This window comes from Monodon monoceros, unplaced genomic scaffold (genome assembly GCF_005190385.1).
Source record: "Monodon monoceros isolate NGI ecotype Baffin Bay Population unplaced genomic scaffold, NGI_Narwhal_1 Super_Scaffold_5, whole genome shotgun sequence".
Classification (NCBI taxonomy): Eukaryota; Metazoa; Chordata; class Mammalia; order Artiodactyla; family Monodontidae; genus Monodon; species Monodon monoceros.
The window spans coordinates 56,854,771-56,879,663 of NW_021703782.1; the positions used below are offsets into that span (position 1 = coordinate 56,854,771).

General features: G+C 42.9%; 2 pseudogenes; one reads left to right on the forward strand and one right to left on the reverse strand.

Moving 5' to 3' along the window:
- The first annotated feature begins 14,986 nt into the window (after positions 1 to 14,986).
- LOC114884445 lies at positions 14,987 to 16,406 on the forward strand (annotated as a pseudogene).
- A 6,682-nt stretch (positions 16,407 to 23,088) lies between these two features.
- On the reverse strand, positions 23,089 to 24,264 carry LOC114884234 (annotated as a pseudogene).
- Between the last annotated feature and the right edge of the window lie 629 nt (positions 24,265 to 24,893).

The following is a 24,893-nucleotide window of genomic DNA, read 5'->3' on the forward strand; positions in this document are numbered from 1 at the left end:
GCCCCTTCATCAGAGAGATGCATTCCAATTTTGTTGGCTGTTCTTTCCAAGTGATTTCTTAGCTTGTGAGGCTATTGACATTCCGGTACCTTGTCAGGAGCTTCTGGTTTTTTCCTTTCAAGCGAAGTGTATCCTTCTCAGCATGTTGTGTTTAGTTACTTGGAATGTTCTGTTCCTTTTTGAAACGTGCACAGCATCCCAGGGCACCCCTGTAAATTCTGCAGGTCACTGTCTAGCTAACTCCAGCAGCACAGGCCCTGGTCTAGGTTCCCCAGGGCTCCTGTCTAAATCATTCCAGGAAATAAAGGCCCTGTTTCTAAGCTGTGGGTTTTTTTGGAGCAGTGGTTGTCAAAGTTTGTTCCAGGAATTGGCAAGGTTAAAACCATTTTCATTATAATACTTCGACTGTATTGGCCTTTTCTGCTCTCATTCACAGTGAGGTTTTCTGCAGCTACAACTAGGAGTGATGTCAACACTGCCCTGAAGGCTAATGGAAAGGCACCTGTATTACTGTTCAAATTCTTTGTTTTAAAACCTGATATAATAAATGTCGATGGATAGACCCACAGAGACAATTTTCAAGAGTGTTAAGGGGGTCCTACGACCAATAAGTTTGAGAACCCTAGGCTAAATTTTCCTTAGCTGTCAATTCTTGGCATGCTCCTTGGGCAACTCCCTCCCTGAGGCGCCCTCTCCTTCCTTGGGGCATTTGACCCAGAAGAGGGGTCCGGAACTGCTGCCGCGGGGCGTCGTCCCCAGCGTGGGCTGCCGACTGATGCCACCGCTGTGCTGTACCGCTGCCGCGTCGGGGACACCCGCGGGGTCAAAGGCGAAGGGGCAACGAGGTGCTGACCCGGAAGCAGGAGAAGGAGCGGGCCTTAAGCCTCCACCTCTCTGCTCTCCCGCACCCACCGCCCCCGCAGGCAAAGCTCTTCCGTGTGCTGGTTCCCGCCTGCCTGGCTGAGTGCCCCGAGTTTCCAGCCCGCCCCTGGCACCTCCTCCACCCTGCAGTCTCCTCCCAGGGTCCCAAGGACTCTGCTGCTGCCCTCCACCCCTTCCCCCGCGCCGAGCACAGGGCTCCAGATCTGTGTGCCCATGCCTCCTTCGTGAACAATAGAGACAGCTTTGGCAGGGGACTTAGTTTTAGTAAAATAGAAACCGGGAGATTGCGTTGCTGTGGAACAGGCGTTTCTGCAGTAACTCCAGATACGCGGTCCTAAAAAACCTCAACTTCTGTGCAATTGCAAACTTTTGGGCTAATTAGGAATGGGGTAGACCACTTGCAGCCTATCCAGAGCACTAGCAGTCCCACTGCTGGCACAGTTAAAATTCCTCCGGAGTGTTTGGCTGCCACCCTTAGGGGACCTCTGGCCACGTTAGGCGCTAGGGACTTCTGCTTCCTTCTTAGACAAGATAGGTTCTTGAGGGCCTTAGAGACTAATTTCGTCAAAAATTAAAATCTTGGGGCTTCCCTGGTGGTCCAGTGGGTAAGACTCTGCGCTCCCAATGCAGGGGGCTCGGGTTTGATCCCTGGTCGGGGGACTAGATCCTGCTTGCAGCAACTAAGACCCGGCGCAGCCAAAATAAATAAATAGGTAAATATTTCTTAAAAAATTAAAATCTTATCTGGGGTATAGCATTCTTTTTTTTTTTTTTCCGGTACGCGGGCCTCTCACTGTTGGGGCCTCTCCCGTTGCGGAGCACAGGCCCCGGACGCGCGGGCTCAGCGGCCATGGCTCACGGGCCCAGCCGCTCCGCGGCATGTGGAATCCTCCCAGACCGGCACACGAACCTACGTTCCCTGCATCGGCAGGCAGCCTCTCAACCACTGCGCCACCAGAGAAGCCCGAGGGGTATAGCATTCTTGATCAAATTTTAGTAACACCCAGAGAAATATCTTTACACTTTTTCATCTGCACACACAGCTTCCCAAAATAGTTTAACGTGGGAAAGTGTAGCCAGGTTTTTGCAATCACTAACCCAGACATTTTTTTCTCTAAACAGGGGGTTTCTGTAGTATTTTCGTCTTTTTCCTAAGGTCTTCCTGCATTGTAAGTTTTTGTTTTGTTTTGCTTTTTTTCCTTTAATTGCTCCCAAACATTAATGTGCAGAGGAAAATTCCACTTGAACCCATAATTTCCACTGTTATACTGGCATAGGCTTATTTATCAATGTCCTATGAGCTAATTCTTGTTAAAGAAACACCACAGGTATAGAAGAAGAGACTAACATGCTCCCCTTCATGTTTGCCAGATCTTTTGCCAAAGATTCTCCATTCTCACCTCTTGCTTGGCAGATGTTAAACTGCTACTACTTTTTTAAGGAGGTCACATGTGAACTAGATCCTGAGTTCTCCTAGGTTTGGAAATAAGTTTTTCCAAAGACTGTCTGTAATGAGACTGCAGAAGTCTGCCCGTCTCCCTACTCCGCCCCACCCTACCCCTTAGAGGTGACATAATGTTGTCTGGTGAAGCCCCATTTTTGGTCAGACTTGGAGACTCTCTTAGCTACTTCCAATTCCACTATTCAGGTTAACAAAGATTAGCTACAGATTCCATATAGAAGGCAGAAAATGTTGTATTTTCCCTTGTTCTAACTTCCTGTTATTTAACAACAGCAAACAAAAGAACAAAATAAAATAATATGAGACTAAAGGTGCAAACTTTGGGTAATCCTTGTTGCTCATTAACTCAGCAAATGGATATTCATTGAGTGCCTGCCTCATGCCCTGAGTTGTCAGAGATGCTGGTGATAGTTGCGTACAAGGTAGATATGGCTTTGCCTATATGAAGTGCCTCGGTGATGCCACTGAGAAGGCAGGAGCCCCCAGCGCTGACAAAAACCATTTCTGTCGACCTAATTTCATTAGCTCTACTTAAGAGGATTAATTATCTAGCAGATGTATTTAGTCCTCTTGATCCCTTGTTATTTTCATATTGAAGTATTTTAGTGATGTTAAATTTTCTAAATTTGATAGCTGCACTGTAGTTATGTAAAAGAGTATTCTTTTTCTTAAGAAATACAAACTAAAGTTTTCAGGGGAAAGGAGACATGATGTATGCAAATGTTTCAAAAAGTATAAATAATTAATGTGTGCATGTGTATGCATGCGTGTGTGTGGAGAAAGAGAGAGGAAGCAAATATGGCAAAATATCAAAAATAGTAAATCTAAGTAAAGGGTATATGGGAATTCTTTGTTCTAGTCTTGTAAATTTTCTGTAAATTTAAAATTAATTCAATATAAAAACAGGAAAAAAACTACCTAATAAGAAATAGGGGGCTTCCCTGGTGGCGCAGTGGTTAAGAATCCTCCTGCCAATGCATGGAACACAGGTTCGAGCCCTGGTCCGGGAAGATCCCACATGCCGCAGAGCAACTAAGCCTGTGCGCCACAACTACTTAGCCTGAGCTCTAGAGCCCGCGAGCCACAACTACTGAAGCCTGCACACCTAGAGCCTGTGCTCTGCAACAAGAGAAGCCACCGCAATGAGAAGCCCACGCCCCACAACAAAAAGTAGCCCCCGCTCGCTGCAGCTAGAGAAAGCCCATGCGCGGCAACAAAGACCCAACTCAGCCAAAAGTAAATACATAAATAAATGTATTTTTTCTAAAAAAGAAATAGGTATCAATTCACATTCCAACATCTTTTCTAGAAGGAAATTTGGATAGATGTATCAAATTCCTTAAAAATGTGCATTGCCTTTAAGTCAGCAAGTCTACTTCAGGCATTTTTTGCAAGGAATCAATTGGAGGTGAGAGTCATTTATGTGTATGAGACCTTATCCTACCATTATTTTGATAGCTAAAATTTTGAAATATTAAATCCTCACAGTGTTGTTCTGACTAAATAAATTATAGGATTCAATGATGCCGTTAAAAAGCTTGCTGTTAAAAAATAAAATGTCTTTTTGAGACCAAAAAAAAAAGCTTGCTGTTGAGTTTCCCTGGTGGCGCAGTAGTTAAGAATCCGCCAGTGCAGAGGACATGGGTTCGAGCCCTGGTCTGGAAAGATCCCACATGCCGTGGAGCAACTAAGCCTGTGCGCCATAACTATTGATCCTGCACTCTAGATCCCACAAGGCACAACTACTGAGCCTGTGTGCCACAACTACTGAAGCCCACGTGCCTAGAGCCTGAGCTCCGAGACAAGCAAAGTCACTGCAATGAGAAGTCCGCGCACTGCAACAAAGAGTAGCCCCCTCTCGCTGCAACTAGAGAAACCCCGCGCGTAGCAACGAAGAACCAAAGCAGCCAAAAATAAATAAAATAAATTCTTTTTTAAAAAAGCTTGCTGTAGTGTATTTATTGTCATAGAAAACACTGGCCAATATATTACTATGTTAAAAAAAAGAATAACTATGTTAAAGGAAAAAATGACAGTATATATTCTTATGTTAAAGAAAAAAACAAAATAATATATAATGTTTTTACCTTTATTTAAAACATTTAAAACGTGTACATATTTACAATGAACAAAATCTTAGAAACAATCTATACAAATTTTAACAATGGTTCTTTTTTTTTTTTTTTTTTTGCCATACATGGGCCTCTCACTGTTGTGGCCTCTCCTGTTGCGGGGCACAGGCTCCGGACGCACAGGCTCAGCAGACATGGCTCACGGGCCCAGCCGCTCCGTGGCATGTGGGATCTTCCCGGACCAGGGCACGAACCCGTGTCCCCTGCATCGGCAGGCGGACTCTCAACCACTGCGCCACCAGGGAAGCCCCTACAATGGTTCTTTTTATGTGTTGGGATTACAGAGATTTATGTTTCAAATTAAATTTGTGCTTTTCTACATTTTTCAAACTCTCTGAATTCCACACATATTACTTTGGTAATTAGACGAAAATTAAATCTCCATGATACCCTGTAATATGGGAGTTTGTATTGTAGTTTCATGCTTCACACAACTAAAGATATAGCCTTGGGTTTAGGGGGAAAATATTAACATTATTGTTATTTCATGTACTAATAGATGTTCAACAAATTTGCATAAAGTTTATTTGTATAAAAAAGACACCGTGGAGGGCTTCCCTGGTGGTGCAGTGGTTGAGAATCTACCTGCCAATGCAGGGGACACGGGTTCATTCCCTGGCCTAGGAAGATCCCACATGCTGAGGAGCAACTAAGATGCACCACAACTGCTAAGCCTGCACTCTAGGGCCCACGTTCCGCAACTACTGAGCCCACGTGCTGCAACTACTAAACCCGCGTGCCACAATTACTGAAGCCCACACGCCTAGAGCCCGTGCTCTGCAACAAAGAGTAGCCCCCGCTCAGCGCAACTAGAGAAAGCCCGCATGCAGCAACGAAGACCCAACACAGCCAAAAAAAAAAGAAAAAGACACCGTGAGTTCAAGTTGAAGGTAAAAAAGAGTAAGCACACTTTGCTCTGTCTCTTCCACTCATCCAGCTAAAAAACCTAGACAGAATGCAGGGAACAGTCTAAGGACTATGAAAAGTAAACAAAAGCAGGTAAATTGGGGAAGACCAGAAATCACAGTAGCAGAGAACTGGAGTTGAGTTTACCACTTCCTTCCCCCTTTTGCATCCCCCAACCTAGTCACAGCACAGCTCCAAACCAGGAAGTACATATCTATGTGAACAAAGATAGCTCTAGAAGTCCTCTAGTTCAGGCTGGTGAAGAGGGAAAGTGTTCTCCTGGTAGTGACCAGTGGTGGTGGCAACAGGTACCTAAAACTCTAAGGGAAACTTGCTCTCCAACTGGATGATCTGTGGTCCCAAGAGAATGGGGAAAACAACCTTTGCTTTTTTTTCTCTCCTTCTCTCTGTCTTCCTAGCAATTGATTCTGGATGGGTCAGGGAAAGTGTGCAGCAGAGTAAGGTAAATAAAGCCCCAGTTTTCTGGTGAGAGGACCACAAAGGGAGCCTAGGCAACTGAACAGTAGTGATGAGGTTACAGAAGAGGATTTTGGAAAAGTGACCTCAAAAAGCTGTTTCTGAACTCCTGAGCTCACCCCTGAGCTGCACATGCATGGATCTGATCCTAAGTAGCGTACTAAAATCTTTGACAACTAAAGTAACAATCCTTTGCCCATGCTTCACACTGGCCACATACAGGACAGATCCAAATAGAGTGCAAAGACTTTAAAAATGGAACCGACATAGAAACCAAAACCCACAGAAGGCTAGATGGAACCTGTGGTCTGAACTAAACTGGGTTAATTGCCTACTAAAGCAAAAAAATCAAAATACTCTATAGGATTTAAACAAGACACAGAGTCTCACAACATTATATTCAAAATGTCTAGGATACAATCTAAAAGTACTTGACATATGATGAGCCATGAAAATCTCAATGTACATGGGAAAAGACAATGAACAGATGCCAAAACTGAGATCACACAGATGTTACAATTATCAGATAAAGAATCTAGGATTTCCCTAGTGGCACAGTGGTTAAGAATTCACCTGCCAATGCAGGGGACATGGGTTCGAGCCCTGGTCCAGGAAGATCCCACATGCTGCGAAGCAACTAAGCCTGTATGCCACAACTACTGAAGCCCACGCACCTAGAGCCCACGCTCCGCAACAAGAGAAGCCACTACAATGAGAAGCCCGCGCACTTCAACGAAGAGTAGCCCCCGCTTGCCGCAACTAGAGAAAGCCCGCATGCGTCAACAAAGACCCAACACAGCCAAAAAAAAAAAAAAATCTAAAGCAGCTATTATTGGAAGTCCCTGGCAGTCCAGCAGTTAGCACTCGGTGCTTTCACTGCCAGGGCCAGGGTTCAACCCCTGGTTGGGGAAGTAAGATCCCACAAGCTGTGAGGTGCAGCCAAAAAAAAAAGCAGCTATTATTAAAAACCTCCAACAAGGGCAAACACTCTTGAAATGAATGGAAAGACAGAAGCTCTTAGCAAAGAAGTAGCAGATATAAAGAGAAACCAAATAGAAGTTTTAGGGTGTGGGAATTAGGAAGAGGGTGAGAGAATTGAGGAGATGTTGGTCAAAGAATATAAGCTTGCAGTTAGAAGACGTCTAAGTTCTGGGGATCAAATACACAGCATTCTGATTATAGTTAATATAACAATACTGTATTATATACTTGAAAGTTGCTAAGAGACTAGATCTTAGATGTCCTCACCACAAAAAAGAAATGATAATCATGTGACATAATGGAGGTGTTAGCTAATGCTACAGTGGTAATCATATTGCAGAATGTAAGTGTATCAAATCTACACCTTAAACTTACACAATGTTATATGTCAATTATAGCTCAATGAAAAAAAGAAAGAAAGAAAAAGGTGAAGAGGACACTTTTAGAGACTCTTTTATTGGGTTCTCTTGGGGAGAAGTCATTTCCCAGAGAGCAACAGCCCAAACATTCAAATAAAAATAATTGAACTGGAGAAAAAGAAAGACAAAAATTTAAAAAAACCAAACAAACAAAAAACAAAAACAAGCAAACGAACAAAGAAGAATTGTAAGTTATCAAAAGGGTGAAGGTTAAGCCTTCTGAGAATGTATAATGAAATCCGAAGTAAAAGTGAAACATTTTTCCCCAAAGTTTAAACTGCCCTTATGAGATACATATATTTAAACATATTAGAAGGGAGATTTAAACTTTGACAAGATACATATCTAGGTAGACATCTCAGAAGAGCTGAAAATTTAAAGAAGGTAGAGGTAACTTGGGATGGATTCTTTACTAGATTTGATATTTCACTTAAGTACATGTGTATACTTCATAGCTAAAACCAGCTGTGGCTGGCAAACAACTGCCCATCAGCCTAACTGTGTAGTGCAGATGGCTGCAAAACCTTGGGAGAAAGAGAAATTAGCATTTCAAACAAAGATACTAATACAAAATTTAAAAATGCTAGAAAGTAGTACCATTCTTTAAATAAATTAGGCAAAAAGTTTTTTAAAAATTTTACAGCTGAAAATACAATAACTAAAAAAAAATCTTACAGAAGAATGTAACAGAAGAGTCAATGAACTTGAGAATAGATCAACAGATATTATCTAAATTGAACAACAGAGGGAAAAAAAAGATCTCCTCCCTGCCAAAAATGAACCTCATGGATCTGTGAACAACACCAAAAGGGCTAACATTCATGTCACTGGAGTTTCAGAAGAAGAGGAAAGAGTGCATTATTGTGTGTGTGTGTGTCTGTGTGTGTGTATGAAAAACAATGGCTAAAAATTTACCAAATTTGGCAAAAAAAACAATAACCTAGAGATTCAAGAAGGTCAGCAAACCCTAAACAGGAAAATACAAATGAACTTGAATCAAAATCCATTACAGTCAAATTGCTGAAAACTAAAGACAAAGAAAATCTTGAAAACAGCCAGAGAATAACAATGCATTGCTTGGGACTTCCCCGGTGGCGCAGTGGTTGAGAATCCGCTTGCCTAATGCAGGGTACACGGGTTCGAGCCCTGTTCCAAGAAGATCCCATATGCCGTGGAGCAACTAAACCCATGCGCCACAACTACTGAGCCTGCGCTCTACAGTCCACAAACCACAACTACTGAGCCCACGTGCGACAACTACTGAAGCCCACACTCCTGGAGTCCAAGCTCTGCAACAAGAGAAGCCACCGCAATAAGAAGCCTGCACACCGCAACAAAAAGTAGACCCCGCTCGCCACAGCTAGAGAAAGCCCGCGCGCAGCAATGAAGACCCGACAACAAAGACCCAATGCAGCCAAAAATAAATAAATAAATAAATTTATTACCAAAAAATGCATTGCTTATAGGTAAACAAAGATTCAAATGACTGTGGAGGCAGAAGGAAGGATAACATTTTAAAGTGCCAAAGAAAGAGAGATGTCAGCTCAGAATTATATATCCAGTGAAAATACCCTTCAGAAATAGAGATGAAATACAGACATGCTCAGATAAAAGGAAACTAAGAGAAGTTTTTGCCAAAAAAAAAAAATTTGCTCTAAAAAGTTGCTAAAGGAAGTTCAGATGTGAGGGAAATAATATCAGAGGGATATTAAACAACATACTTTTAAATAATTCATAGGTCAAAGAGGAAATCTCAAATTAGACAAGATTTTAATTTGAATGAAAATGAAATTTGAATGAAACTGGGAAATATTTTAAACTGAACGAAAATGAAAATATATTACAAAATTGGTAGAATTCAGATAAAGTGGTGTTTAGGGGCGATTTTATAGCATTAAATACCTATATCAGAAAGGAAGAAAGGTTTCATATCAATAATCTAAGACTTAAGAAACTTAAAGAAACTAGAAAAAGAACAAAATAAACCCAAAGCAGTCAGAAGAAATGACAACAGCAGAGATAAAATTGAAAATAAAAAACAATACAGAAAATTAATGAAACTAAAAGGTGGTGGTTCTTTGAAAGGATAAAAAACATTGATAAATCTCTAGCAAGACTGAAAACAAAAAAAAAGAGAGACATGAAAGAGGGGATTATTGCTACATAGTGTAAGTTGGTACACTATTTCCAGCATCTTACAAAGTATAAAAGGCAGTATGGAGATGAAAGAGCATGAGCTTTGGAGTTTCCAGACATGGGTACAAATCCTGGTGCTTTTACTAACCAGCTGTGATAGAAAGCCAACTTCTTCACCTTTTAGGTCTTAATTTTTTTATACGTAAAATGAGGTTTGTAATATTTTAACTCAAAGACCAAAAGATAAGATTTAAATTAGATTAAAGTAGGTTAAGAGGGTCCAGTGGTCCAGTGGTTAAGAACCCGCCTTCCAATGCAGGGGATGCAGGTTCGATCCCTGGTCAGGGAACTAAGATCCCACGTGCCTCAGGGCAACTAAGCCCACGCACCGCAGCTAGAGAGAAGCCCACATGCCGCAACTAAGACCTGATGCAGCCAAAAAATATAAATAAATAAATATTAAAAAAAAAAAAGTAGGTTAAGAACCTGGCACGGAGATTGTGCCCAACAAATGATACTTTCCTACTCACCCTCTCCTGTCAGGAATGACATTTACCAATAATAAGGATAAACAAGGGGGATACGTTTCTTTGTTTTTATTACCAATTATATAAATTCATTATTAGATAGTTTTTATATTTAAAGGTTTCCAATACCACCTTACTATGCTGAGCAAAAGCTCTATTTTGCATATCAATCTATTTATATCTATTTAGCATTTATCTATCTCTCTACCTCTCTATATATCTATGGTTAAAACTAAATGGGAAATCAAATTTAATGCTACTTTTGATCATTTTGTTTGATAATTAAAATTTTCAAACCTAGTGTCCACTGAGGGAAGCCCTAGTAGTAATCACAGCATTAATGTGTCCAGTAATATGTAATTTTACAAAGTCCACACTAGATGGCAGATTTTAGACAGTATTTTTTGGGTCACTAATTATTAGGGTTTTTCTACAATCCTGGAGTTTAGCCAGTTGATATCTCCTTCTGATTTCCTTTTTGTGAGTGACAGTTCAGTTATATTGGTAGTTGAGATATTTGGGAACCTTTTTGCCAGAATTAGAAGAGGCAAGTAAAAGGAATGAACAAATACCAATCACTAAAACCCAAACAGCTAGATCCACTTTTACAATATTTATTACTTTTGGGGTTTTTCTGGCCACGCTCCACGGCTTGTGGGGTCTTAGTTCCCAGACCAGGGATGGAACCCATGTCCCCTGCAGTGGAAGCGCAGAGTCCTAACCATTGGACCACCAGGGAATTCCCACTATTTATTACTTTTTAAAGAAAAAAAAGTTACATGCTATAAGTTAGTACTACAATTTGGGGGAGAAGGGTACATGAAAGGTAAATATTAGCTGGAAATCTTTCTGAATCATTTTGATGACTTCAATAAATTTGTTAATGCAAGAGTCTGTTATTTTATCTCTTCATTTTTTCTTTCCTCTCTACTTTTATTTTAATCATATTTTGACGTCTTTAACAAGAACATACTGTGTACAAAGAACTCTGTGTAAATGGAGGCTGAGGGAGTTGGATGTAGGGAAGCGGGGACTGGATCTTGCATTCTAAGCAATCCTCTCCCCTTAAGGACACTGTAGTCTTACAGGGAAAATAAGACAACTACAAAAAAACCACAGTACATGGGCTTCCCTGGTGGCACAGTGGTTAAGAATCTGCCTGCCAATGGAGGGGACACGGGTTCAAGCCCTGGTCCAGGAAGATCCCACATGCCGCGGAGCAACTACTGAGCCTGTGCTCTAGAGCCCTTGAGCCACAACTACTGAGCCTGCATGCTGCAACTAATGAAGCCCACGTGTCTAAAGCCCGTGTTCCACAACAAGAGAAGCCACCACAATGAGAAGCCTGCATACCGCAACAAAGAGTAGCCCCCGCTTGCAGCAACTAGAGAAAGCCCACGCGCAGCAACGAAGGCCCAATGCAGCCAAAAATAAAAATAAATTTAAAATAAATAAATTTTAAAAAAAACAACCACAGTACAGGTAGAAAGTGAGACATGCCCATGAAGTGAAGTTTTACCAGATGTAAAGGAAAGGATTATCTCATTCTGGGATAAGTAGTGAAAAGGGATGAAAATAACATATATTGAGGGCGAATTATATGGCAGGTATTGAGCTAGATGGTTAACATGCATAATTTTTTTTGGCAGCATCCCTGGCATGTGGGATATTAGTTCCCTGACCAGGGATCGAGCCTGTGCCATGCCCCCTGCAGTGGAAGTGCATAGTCTTAATCACTGATCTCCAGGGAAGTCCCAACATGCATGATTTAATTTCATATCACTTTTTACCCTGTTAGACATTAAAAAAAAAAAAATTCCCACTTTTCAGGAAAGGTAACTGAGTCTTGAGGAGAATAAGTAACGAAGGCAAGTTTCCAGTTAGGAAGCAGCAAAATCTAGGGTTGAACCCTGGTCTGTTTGCCTCTAAAAATAGCAGGTGGGAGAGGTAGTATCTGTTACTATTTTTATTTTTGAAAGTGATTTATTGCAGTTTTAAGAAATAGAAACTTTATGTATGTGCATTGTAGGATAGAAGAATTGTAAGAGATTGAAAGGCAGGAAACAGACAGTCAGTAGAGCATCAACACAGACATAGAGGCTGGAGGGAGAGAAATGGTGGGCACTCAAGCGGACTGGAATGGGCTGCCTGAAGGCTGATCTTAAGTTCTCAGACCTAAAAAATTTTTAAAAAAGAGAGGAAAGAAAGACATTTAAATCTGCACAGGGAGATTTAAAACCTGTGTCAACACATCTGCAGGAGATTATTTCTAGGATTTCTCCATTTGACCTTGGTGTCCTGCTTCTACTGAGCTTCTGTTCTGGGTTTCCCTGCTGCCTCTACATTATGATATGTCCACTCAGAGGTGAATGTACCAGCTCCTCAGAATACTGGTACTAATGTCTATCGTTTATTTTCAACACATAGTTTTTGAACCCCTACTATAAGCCTGCCCTAGGTCATAACTGCCAACATAAATCAAATGGAGGCCCTGCCTCATAATTATGTCTTACTTGGGCCTCCCTCAAATGCCCTGTCAAATTATGAGCTCCTTTGAGGTTCATTTGTAATTTCCTGTAGTACAGCAGAGTGGTTAAGGGAATGACTTGACGTCAGACAGACCTGAGTTCAAGTCTCAGTTCTACTCACTGTGAATTGTGGAAATGTGATCACACAGAGCTTCTGTAAGCCTCGGTTTCCTTCTCTATAAATTGGAGATAATGATAATATAAGTATACATGGGAAACACAGATTGGTTGCTACGTCTACTTTTTTTTGACAAGGAAAAACTATTTAAATTATGCACTCAATTCAATTGGTGTATTTCAAAAAGTGCAATATTTTTCTTCATTATCAATAAAAGGAGTTAGAAGTTAACTTCAAAGAAATAAGGAAATGACAAATTACCTGAAAAGTCACAGTCACATATGCATTCACTGCATCCTAGAGAAGAGGGGCAAGTTAGGTTCACCCACTTTCACGAGTTTCATCAAATACCAGACCTATTCATGGGTGGAAGAGAAAAGGCAAATTTTTTAAAGAAGTATGTTATTAAATGAGGTATTTGCAATTCCTAAGAGTACCAGGTGGGGAGTATGTTTTCTAAACTAGATCTAGGAAGTACAATATGGACTCAATCTGTCCTCCTCCCCTCCGAAGGCTATTCACTTATTAATGAATTAAAAAACAAACAAACAACAACAAAAAGAGAAGATTAAAAAACAACAACAATTTCACACATACCACCAAAACAGAAAAATAAAACACTAAGGGGTCCCAGATTACTCTCCAGACAGGAACCAGTGGTTCTAGGCTCAACAGTTCAAGCCTAGAATTCATCTGTTACAAAGGCATCATGAACATGCCTTACTTCCAAACACAAAAATTTTTGTAACAATAAAACCAAAAACTAGTCCTGATCACTTTTCTAACATACTCAAATTTAACTAGTATTTAAACTGAGTCGGGAGAAGAAAGAAATCCATACTTACGGGCCAAGGGTGGGTGCAGAGCATTTGTCCTCGCCCTCATGCAAGGCTGAGACATTCAGCTGATAAAGAAATAACTAGTCCTTTGTAGTCAGGCAGTTTATTATTTCCATAGACAGCAATAGCAAGATCCGCAAAGGTGCCAGCTCCCTGTGTCCTCTGCCCCACAAGACAGCACTAAAGCAAAAGGGGTCAGATAACAAGGCAACATGGGTGATAAGGAGCTCTGGTTCTGAGGAACCAGTTTTATTTATTTATTTATTAACATTTATTTATTTATTTGGCCGCGCTGGGTCTTAGTTCCAGCACGCAGGATCTTTGTTGCAGCATGTGGGATCTTTAGAGTTGTGACAAGCGAACTCTTAGTTGTGGCATGTGGGATCTAGTTCCCTGACCAGGGATCAAACCCGGGCCCCCTGCATTGGGAGCATGGAGTCTTAGCCACTGGACCACCAGGGAAGTCCCAGGAACCAGTTTTATACTAAGCAGTTTGAGTATTTCCTGCTAAGCAATTTTATGGCATGCAGCTGTACCCTAAAGTGTGGGGGAGAGAGGAGTTTCAAGGCAGAAGCCCTTATATCTTACCAGAACCTGCGAGGCAGTAAGAAATTGTCTCATAACAGCCTCGAGGAAAGATAAAAAGGAGGGTGAGAAATGGCCTTGTAGCAGCTCCTCCCAAGCCTCCCATTCTCTCGTGTTCTGAGAGGATTATGGGGCATTTTACCAAGCCTTAGGTCTCCTGAGGTGAAGACTTGTCCATGTGGCCTATATGGATATTTGCAAGGACAACTGCACAGAGCAGTTTCCCTACAACTTCACCCTCTAACCTTTCACATCACCAGTCAAGAACTCTCTTTAGAAAACATAGGCCACCCCATCAGATATCCTAGTTATACAAATCCTTTTAATTTGTCCTAGGGAACAGAGATACAACAATCGATTAAACTTAGAGCAATTGCTATAGTCTGTGAATAGGGCTGTGAATAGGTAAAAAGAAATCGGATCGGGTTCGAGAAAGTTGATCTTGTTCTACTGTCTGGCGTGGCAGCTGTTAACTCCTGCAGTCAGCAGCTAATGGGAAGTTTCTGAGAGGTCTTAGATTAAGATTCCCTATCGGCCAATGGTCAAGTTGGAGGTGACAGTCTGCCTTAAAAACTAGCCAGGCCGCCCGCCCGCGCGTCCCTCGGTCCCCCTGCAGCAAGCAGTCCCTTCGACCGTCCCACTCAGAGGCGCCGACCGAGCCCGAAGTCTGGGCTCTTGCTCCCTGGCGGAGGGATCCGCGGCGGCTGAGGAGGCGGCGCTGAGCCTAGACGGAAGAGGCCCCTACAGCGGTGGCGGCGGCGGCGGCAGCGCATAAAGGGGCCGCCGCCGGGTGATGCGGTAACCTCTGCGGCAGGCTCAGGAGCCGAGTGGGCCACGGCTCCAAGTCCGTCCCGCCGGAGCCGCGCTCCGGAACTCCCCATCTTCTCCTGCCGACCCGCGATCACCGAGGCGGCCTCGCGCGCCCTCTCCCCTTCCCCGTCCCTCCCCTGCCCTTCTTCCCGACCCGGGGGGCCGCCTCCACCCGCCTCCCGCGATGGCTCTGAAGAGAATCCACAAGGAATTGAACGACCTGGCGCGGGACCGCCCCCCCCAGCACCGTGTTCAGCAGGTCCCGTTGGAGATGATATGTTCCACTGGCAAGCTACAATAATGAGGCCAAATGACAGTCCCTATCAGCGTGGAGTATTTTTCTTGACAATTCATTTCCCAACAGATTACCCCTTCAAACCACCTAAGGTTGCATTTATAACAAGACTTTATCATCCAAATATTAACAGTAATGGCAGCATTTGTCTTGATATTCTACGGTCAAAGTGGTCTCCAGCACTGTTTCAGGAGTACTTTTGTCCATCTGTTCTCTGTTGTGTGATCCCAATCCGGATGATCCTTTGATCCTTTAGTGCCTGAGATTGCTCGGATCTACAGAACAGATAGAGAAAAGTACAACAGAATAGCTTGGAGGCTTCCCTGGTGGCGCAGTGGTTGAGAGTCCGCCTGCCGATGCAGGGGACACGGGTTCGTGCCCCGTGCATGCCGCGGAGCGGCTGGTCCTGTGAGCCATGGCCGCTGGGCCTGCGCGTCCGGAGCCTGTGCTCCGCAACGGGAGAGGCCACAGCAGTGAGGGGCCCGCGTACCGCAAAAAAAAAAAAAAAAAAAAAGAATAGCTCGGGAAGGGACTCAGAAGTATGCGATGTAATTAAAGAAATTATTGGATAACCTCTACAAATAAAGATAGGGGAACTCTGAAAGAAAGCCCTTTTGATTTCCACTTGACTGCTTTCTATGAGCCCAGGTCTCCTTCCCCTGTGCACATGTTTACCTGATACAGCAGTGTTGCGTGTTGTACATACTTGGAACAACAAACTAGAAATACTGTACTTCGGTACCAACATTGCCTCCTAGCAGAGAAGTGTGTGTGTGACAAGCCAGTTCTCCAGGCATAACCTAGGTGTGAGACTAAAAGCTTTCCTTATTGACTTAAATTTGGATAACGGCAGAGTGAGGGGTGATGGGTATGGTGTGTGCTTGGATGGGGAAGGAAAGCTCCACTGACCTGTAGGAGATTGTTTTTTAAGTGAAATCCCATTAAACTCAAAACAGTTATGAAAAGCAAGGCGAAGAACATGAAGCTGTTTCTGTATTCATTTTATTCCGAAGGACTTAACGTCTTAGGTGAAAATTATGACCAATCAGATTAAACTCTACCTACATCCTGTATTTTAAGGTCTAAGTTTAACTGGTCAACATTTAAATGGATTGGAGCTATTAGTAAGTAAAGTGTGATGGGCTTTGTTTCCAACTCTTTTATATCTTCCCACCCTTCAACCTTCGTCCTTCAGCCCCTCTTTCTCTCTTCCATATTCTTTGGTTTGTATGTAGTTTCTCAGTTAATACATAGCTAATAGCTCTTATTTTTCTTATGTTTTTAACTGTTTAGGTCTATCTGGATGTAAGGGTGAAAATTCATTCAGTGGAAATACTTGTGTATATTTAAAGACCCAATTGCTCCTCTGGAGCTTGTACGTTCAAGAATGATTAATCTGTGTAATAAACCGATTACTACAGTCATTACATAAACAAACAAACAAACTAGCCAGATGCTCTGCAGATCAGAGCTGAAAGAGATGAATGGCCCCAGTCCCATCCCTCCCCAGCAATTAAGGTTGTCCTGTGCTAGCTACCACACCCAAGTGCTTGGCATCAGTCCCCACAGCAATCATGTCACCCTTTGGCCAGTTGTCCCCATGTCTTATTCACACCATATGCCCAGACTTGTTCCTAGGTGGCTCAGTAGTTTCTTCCTTGTACCACCTAGAACATCTACAGTCCTCTGATATGTGGGCAACACCAGAAGCACTTTAGAGTTGTCATCTCACACCCATGATCATTATCATCATTATCCATAACCGCCCAAAGCTAGCAAGCTTATCTGGGCAGCAAAAGGACATCGAGTTAGAATCTCCCACCTCCTGGCTCTTCTTTGATACACACAAATTCCAGTATCCCAGTATCCCAGGAGGTAGACTTGGGAGGAAAAGAGTGAATGAGTTAATTACACAGTCCTCGTGCCAAGACCAGCCAGGTCCAGTGCCCCAGACTATGTGAACCCAAATTCCCTTTGCTACTTGACTGCGTAGTTGGCAGTTTGGGTATGTGTGCCAGGCTTCCTTTTTCTCAGGTGCTGGAATCACTGGAGCTTATTTTTAGGCCCGGTTCTGACTTGTAGATGGATTGCTGCCCTGTGCAATAGTATATTCAGGTGGCTGTGGTCCTTACCTGGGAAGCTCAGGTCAAATTAGCTTGCTTCCATTGATGTTCATCCTCCAAGAGTCCTTTTCCATAGGCATTCACACGGGTCACAAACAGAGTGCATGGGTCTTGTGCAATCTTATGCCCCGTTTGGCCCCTCTGAGCTGAGACTTGATCATCCAACTTTCCTGCTGCCAAGTACCAGACTACACTGCTAGCCATAAGTCAATGAAAATGCCATGAGTCAATGAAAATGCAACAAGGCATATTTCGGGAGGCCTTTTTAGAGCAAACATCACAACTTAAACTATGCTCAGTGAGCAGAGTTCCCTTTTCCATGCATAGTTTTACAGTTTTCTTTAAAGCTGCACAGCTGTACCATTCCAGTACATTCCTGGATAGGGGGCCCCAAGACCACACCCGAGGTTCAATGATTCGCTAGGAGGACTGACAAAATTCAGCACATAGTTGTACGCACAGCTAAGATTTATTACAGTGAAAGGATACAAAACAAAGTCAGCAAACGAAAAAGGCATATGGTGCAAAGCCTAGAGAAAACCAGGCACAAGCTTCCAAGAGTCCTCTCCCAGTGGAGTCACACAGGACAGCTTAATTCCCCCATCAACAAGTTGTGCCAACACGTGTGAAATGTTACCTCCTGGGGAAGCTCATTAGAGACAGTGCCCAAGGCTTTTATTGGGAGCTGGTCATATAGGCACCTTCTGCCTACCACATACCAAAATTCCAGACTTCCAGGAGGAAAGCAGGTATTTAGCATAAATCACACTGGTGGTACAAACAGTTTAAGTACAATGAACCACTCTTATCAGTTCTGTGAATGGTGGGAACCCTCCCCAAAACACATCCTAGACACCAGGCCAACCTGTAAGCAGGACTTTCCACAGATAAGCAGGCTCTTGGCCCTTGGCCAAGGCATCTTTACAGCAAAAGTATTATCAGTAGGACCTCCTGCAGCAGGGTGAGAGCAGCCTGCAGTACTGATCTCAGTTATGTCCTTTCGGGGTCCTTTACTTAGCCAATTAAAACAAGTACCACTAACTATACAGATCTATCTGAAAAAGCCAGTTGATTTCATCCTTAAGCTTCTGATTAACTTTTTTTTTTTTTAACCTAGCCCAAGGCATCAATTCAGGCACAGCCAGAAAGTTGAAGCTGACCTGAAAGCTTTCCAGGGCTGAGGTAGTGTGATAGTTGGGGCACACAGACAAGTACAGTCCCAGAGATTGCAAGCGGTAACCATAGAAACAAAGAGTTCACAAATGTTGGGGCATGCCAAGCAGGACATACATTAGTCAGGCAGTACAGGCTATCAGGGCCCCATGTGGCCTTGTACTGTCAGACCTCCCACTCTGGGTTCTCAGTCCAGTCGAAATTATGCAGTTCAGTCCTTGATTTCAGAGGGACTGCCTGAGGCAAGTCAGTTTCAAACAGTTTTACTTGTCTATAACATCAGTTCAACAGCTTCACTAGTGTGGACAACATCTATAGGTGTTCTGCAGGCAAGTGCTGGGGTCACCCCCTGCCATCTCAGTGCTGGTAAGGTGTGAGCCTAGGCTCAGCAACCAGTTTAATTCAGAGAACTCGCAGCTTGAAAGGAACAGTTCTGAAAAACAAAGATCATTAATGCCCTTCCCCCCCTGCCTCCCCATCCCCAGGTGCTGGGGTTTTACTTTTTCCTGCATCTTTACAAAATCAGTCGTGTCCTGTTCAGCAATGGTAACAACATTTTTTCAATTATCCCCTACTCTCATCTAGACCATTCACCTGGAAAAGTTGTATGCAAAAGGCATAAAAGCATTTTCACAGAAAAACATTTTTGTATAATTTAACCAGAAAGACCCATCATATTCAAAATGGGTCAGAATGAAATCTTAAATTTTTAAAACATAATTATATTGGGCTTAATAACCTGCCATGCCTTTTGTCTTAATCATTTATCCAGGGAGCAGCCTAGAAAAGATCAGTCCCTTTCTGGGGACAGCTGCATTTAATAATCAAACTGCCTTACTAAGGTGTGTATACCAGGAAAAAGGTGAGGGACGTAGAGTTAGGCTATCAGACCGCCATTGCAAACTGCAACTAATTTAGAAAGCTGAATACAAGTCAACAGCAGTGAGACGACCCTGAAATGGGGTCCAGAGTCTGACTTGTTAGTAGTGGGTGGAGGTGTCACACTCCCTAGCTTTTGCAGGAATCCTATTAGGAATGCATTCAGTCTCTGTATCAGAAATATAGAGCTGATCAGCAGCTCATTTCACACGGCCCCATCAGAAATAAGCTCTTTTCTGTGGGCATTTGTGACCCAGATGGTCCAGCCAGCATCCATGATGTTTCCACAATTTAGCCCACAGAGAAGTGTCTTAAATGTGTAACTATTCCAGAATCTAAGTTTTATTTTTTGAGCAGAACTTCGTCAGCTTTTAGTTTGGCACAGCTAGTGCTGAGGCTGAAATAGCCCAGACCAGGTTTCAGCTTAGAGTCAGGTCTAGGCAATTAAGCATCAGGATTCCAAAAAAGCCAGCAGCTTTTCTTTAGCAGCATATTCAAAGCCCAGATACTACAAGGCCAGAGAGCCATGTTCCAAGTCCAACTGACAAGTGAGGCTTTATGACACCCTTTTTATCTTGTCAGCCTTAGAGTCCAAACAGACCCACCCAAAAATATGCACATCAGGCTGGAAAATCATCAGGCTTTATGGATCAGACATCTGATTTTAGAAAAGCTCATTAGCAACTCAAATCTGCTTTGTAAAACTCCAAAAGTGTATTTCTATCTGGAGAGTGCCTCTCTTTCCATGTTGTTTCATTTTTTTTTTCCAGAAGTTACAATAGGCAAAAAGTATAACAAATATCATCAGTTACAGAGACTGGCTTTGTTTTCAACACTCAAAAAAGAAAAAAAAAATTTCAATCCACCCACCAATGGCAAAAAGCAAGTATTTATTTGTGTGTCCCACTAACACTTTTTCTTTGCAGCTTTCCCTGACTGGGATGATCCCTGTAGCATTTATGAAATTATAATCATATAATATTTTCCATCAATTTTTATCCTACCTCCAGATGCAAAAGCCGCAAAGCACAGATCTATTTCAACACAGCGCACCCCCCTCAACCTTTAAATGGAAATTTACTCAACCCTCTACCGGTAAATTTAACATTTACAGGATTAACATTAGAGCTACCAAGGAAGCCTCTCAGCTGGAATTGGGGGCAGGAGAGGGTGGATAGGGCTACTGTACCAGTGATGGTGACTAGGCTGAAGAAATGGCCTAGTGTTTTTTTCCCTTTTCCCCCTCTGGTTTGCTCTGTTGCAGCCGTGGGAACTGACCTAACATTTTTTTCCTTGCACTTGGAAAAAGGAGCAATACAAACTTTTAATATTTCTGGGTCATCCAAACTACCTTTGGGAATTTTGGGGCCCTTCTCCTCCCACATGAAGGAGAGAACAGAATACAAAAAGGCATCACCTTTTCCCCCTCACTTTAGCACATTTTAGCACAGGCTGCACTTTTGCCCCTCGCTTCAGCCAGCACAGCCAGAAACAGCCAGGAGATCCAGCAAGCCAACTCTCCTGGAGTTGGATCTATCATTTTCAAATTCCACAGGTAACTTCTACCTCTCAGAAAATACTGCTGTTTCATCCCGTGAATGACTCAATAGCCAGCATAGTTAGTACTAAAGATGTGTTATCCCTCACTCCTTCACCTTTACTTTTCTCAAGCTGCTTTTGCCATATTTCAGTGAGTCAGAGTTGGGCTAGCAAATCCCATTTCTGACACCAACTGAGTTAGGGGTCCTCAAGACCACCCTCCCCCAAGGTCTGATGATTTACTAGGAGGATGGACAATGTTCAGCATATAGTTGTACTCACAGCTAAGATTTATTACTGTGAAATGATACAAAACAAGACAGCAGATAGAAAAGGCACATGGAGCAAGCACATTAGAGCCCAAGGCTTTATTGGGGGACTGGTCATGTAGGCACCTTCTGCCTAACACATACCAAAATTCCAGACTCCCAGGAGGAAAGCAGGTATCCAGCATAATCCACACTGGTTGTACAAACATTTTAGGTACAATGAGCCACTCTTATCAGTTCTGTGGATGGTGGGAACCCTCTCCAAATCACATCTCAGACACCAACAAAAGGCCAACCTTGTAAGCAGAACTTCCTAAGGATAAGCAGGCTCAGATCTGCTATGTTAACTCTTTCCTACACAACCCCATTGACCTTTAACTTAGCTGGCATATCCATGAGGCTTAGGCAACCTTAGGAGCTGTTGTAGTGTACCCAGGCCCCCAAGAAGCCTAAGGTGATAGCATAGATCCTGCCTCTGAGATAGCCACATATTCCTAGTAATTATGTAGCTGTGAGATTCCACTAATGCCCAGTGTGGTAGGTTGAATAATAGCCCCCAGAGATTTCCAGGTTCTAATCCCTGTAACCTATGAGTGTTAATTTATGTGGTAAAAGGGATTTTGCACATGTGATCAAGTTAGGGATCCTGAGATGGGGATTAGCCGTTTGGGCCCTAAATGTAATCACAAGTGTCCTTAACAGAAAGAGGCCAGAGGGAGATTTGACTATAGAAGAGGAAGTAGGAGATGTAATGATGGAAGCAAGAGGCTGAAATGATGTAAGGAAGGGGTCATGAGCCAAGACCCTCCAGAAACTGGAAAACGCAAGGAAACTGATTCTTCCTTAGAACCTCTAGAAGGAGCGCAGCCGTGCCAGCACCTTTATTTCAGTCTACTGAAACCCATTTTGGACTTCTAGCTTTCAGAACTGTAAGATAATTTTGTGTTGTTTTAAGCTACTAAGTTTGTGGTACTTTGTTACAGCAGCAATAGAAAAGTAATATACCAAGTCTTACTTCTTTCCTGGATATACCATTTCCATTTCATAATGCATGCTTGCTAGGCAATACCCACTTTGTTGACATTTTTATTTTTGACCCATTCCAGAATGGGCAGGTCAGAGAATAACATCATGTGCTATTGCTTAGTTAGCTTCTCAGGGTCCACCAGCACTCAACAACAGGCCAATAATTACCCCTCAAATGGAGTATACCAGGCAGTGGTGTTAGAAAAATGCTGTGTCCAAAACCCTAGTGGGCACCACTGCCTAGTGCCACAGATGCAGTCTACTGCAAGCACTGTCAAGCACTGATATTTGAAGCTCAAAAGGCTCATTAGAACTAGCCTGTCAAAATAGGAGGGCAGTCTGTATAGCCTGCTAGATAGTTTCCTTATGTATCTTCTTACTACCACATCCTTAGTCAGTATAGTTATCTGCTCATCCCCTCTCCTCCCTTCGCCTGGCATCCTGTCCTGCTCTACTGGTATCACATAACTGGGCTGAAATATCCAGGTGGGCTCCTAGTTGTATACTCATCCCACTAGCACTGTTTAATTTGTGGCATTTCCCCACTGGGAACATTCCTAATAATCAAGAGAAGTATTATACATACGCAACACATCTGTTCCCACAATACATTCAGAGGTATCAGTTACAACCACTTGGGTGCGTGAACTTTTCACTGAATAAAAGATAATACAGACAAGTTTCAAGGGCCACAATGGTATGGCCTCTTTTTACCATAGATAAGGTCAACTTTTGGCAGGAGTTACACGTCGGACAGGACATGGTTTTTTCTATGACTGCTGGAGGACTTCAGTGTGGTAAATTCACCTTCATTGTCCCCAAACTTTTTTTTTTGGCAAGAAGCCTCTATATTGTCAGTGTTTACTAGTCACACCTGCTGGCAAGCATCTGCTAACATTGCAATAATGCCATCAAGACAGAAACTTTAGATTTGTCAACCAACAGACACTATTTACACAGGAAACACTTTGGACATCAAAAAGCTTTTCTCTAACACTTTATAAGCATTCATAGCACAAAAAAGTAACGTATCATTTAAATTATACATTTTTACAACGGTACATTAAATTGGCTCAGAGCCTTAATTTTTAATTTGATTTAAACATTGCTTTTAGTCTGATGACAACGTTTTGGAGCTATGTTCAAAGCAGCACTCACCTGCGGCTTTTCTTCGGTTCCAGAGCCTCCGAGGCAGTCAGTAGTGTTTTGTCAAATGCATACTTTAGGTTTTTCTGTGAGAATGCAGAACACTGCATGTATTCGACAGCCTTCAGGTCACAGAACAGCATTTCAGCAGTCTGCAGAGGGAGAAGTTTCTGTGTTCTTGGCAAGCTTCTCGATAATAGAGGGTATCACATTTCTGAGATCAGTTTTGGCTCCAACAAATAAGGAGTCTTCAAACAATGGTGAATTATCTCAGGTACCCACTTTTCTTTCACATTTCCAAATAAGGGCTGAAGACCACTGAAAAAGACTAGAAATATATGTTTGTGGATAGCTGAGGGGTTGTTCTGTCAAATCTTTCTTGTCCTGCAGGATCAAAAAGTCCGTAAGTGTATGGCTCTCACCAGTTACTGACTGCATAGTTGTCAGAAACCATGGAACGTATTCAGACATTAACTTATTGTTGTATAGCATATCAAGACACATCTTACCAACAACACCATCACTCACAACACAAATTGTCTGCATTGCTGAAATATTTCTTACTCCAAAATATATTTGGAAATATTCCAAATATAATTCGGTACACAGGCCTCTCACTGTTGTGGCCTCTCCTGTTGCAGAGCACAGGCTCCGGATGCGCAGGCTCAGCGGCCATGGCTCACGGGCCCAGCCACTCCGCGGCATGTGGGATCCTCCCGGACCGGGGCACGAACCCGTGTCCCCTGCAACAGCAGGCGGACGCTCAATCACTGCGCCACCAGGGAAGCCCCCCCTTTCTGCCAACTTTTGCTTGTCATTCATTCCCGTCTCACTGCAACATACCAACTAATATCTGTTTTCCCAAACCTCACTCATAGACTACATCTTGAAAATGACTCCATTCTCCGAGGTGTGGAAGAAAGAAGGCCCAACTGACCCCCCTCTCAAGGCAGACAGTTGTTGGTAGATGCCAGCTGGAAACTCAGCTGGGGCTGCTGGCCAGAAGCCTCAGTTCTCCTCCATATGGGTTTATTTGGGATTCCACACAGCAGCAGCTTAAGTCCAAGGAAGAGCATTCAAAGACGACAGGCTTTGAGGTAGTCTTCCATTGAAGCTAATGCCAAACCTACTCCTTTGATACAAGGATCAGATATGAATTATTTGGTTCAGAAGTGCATGATGCCAGGACAGCTCAAAGAGAAAAATATTGTTTCATAAAATTGTTAAACCTAAATACCAAAGGAAAAGTTACACCTGATTTTGAAACATGTGTTTTAACAACGCAGCCTGAGGAAAGGTGCCAACCAACCTCCACCTTTTAAAGGTGAAGGTGAATGAATTCTTCTGGTCCCAAGATGGGTTGGTAATCAAGACCATGAGGAAAGAACAAACTAAACTGGAGGGTTAAAAGTCTAAAAAATGATGGGGGTCAGTTTAATGTAATTTGTCTTAAGGGCCATAAGGATGACCCATTTTTTACAGGTGGGAGGCCTGCACTACCTTAAGCCTGAGAGATAGCCTACCAGAAAAGAGAAGTGGCAAAAGGCCTGTGGATTTCCACGGATGAGGAAGAGTCCTAAATGACCAGTTGGTGGTGAAGGTCCTCCTGGTGGTGAGATATTTTGGCTGTAGACACTGTAG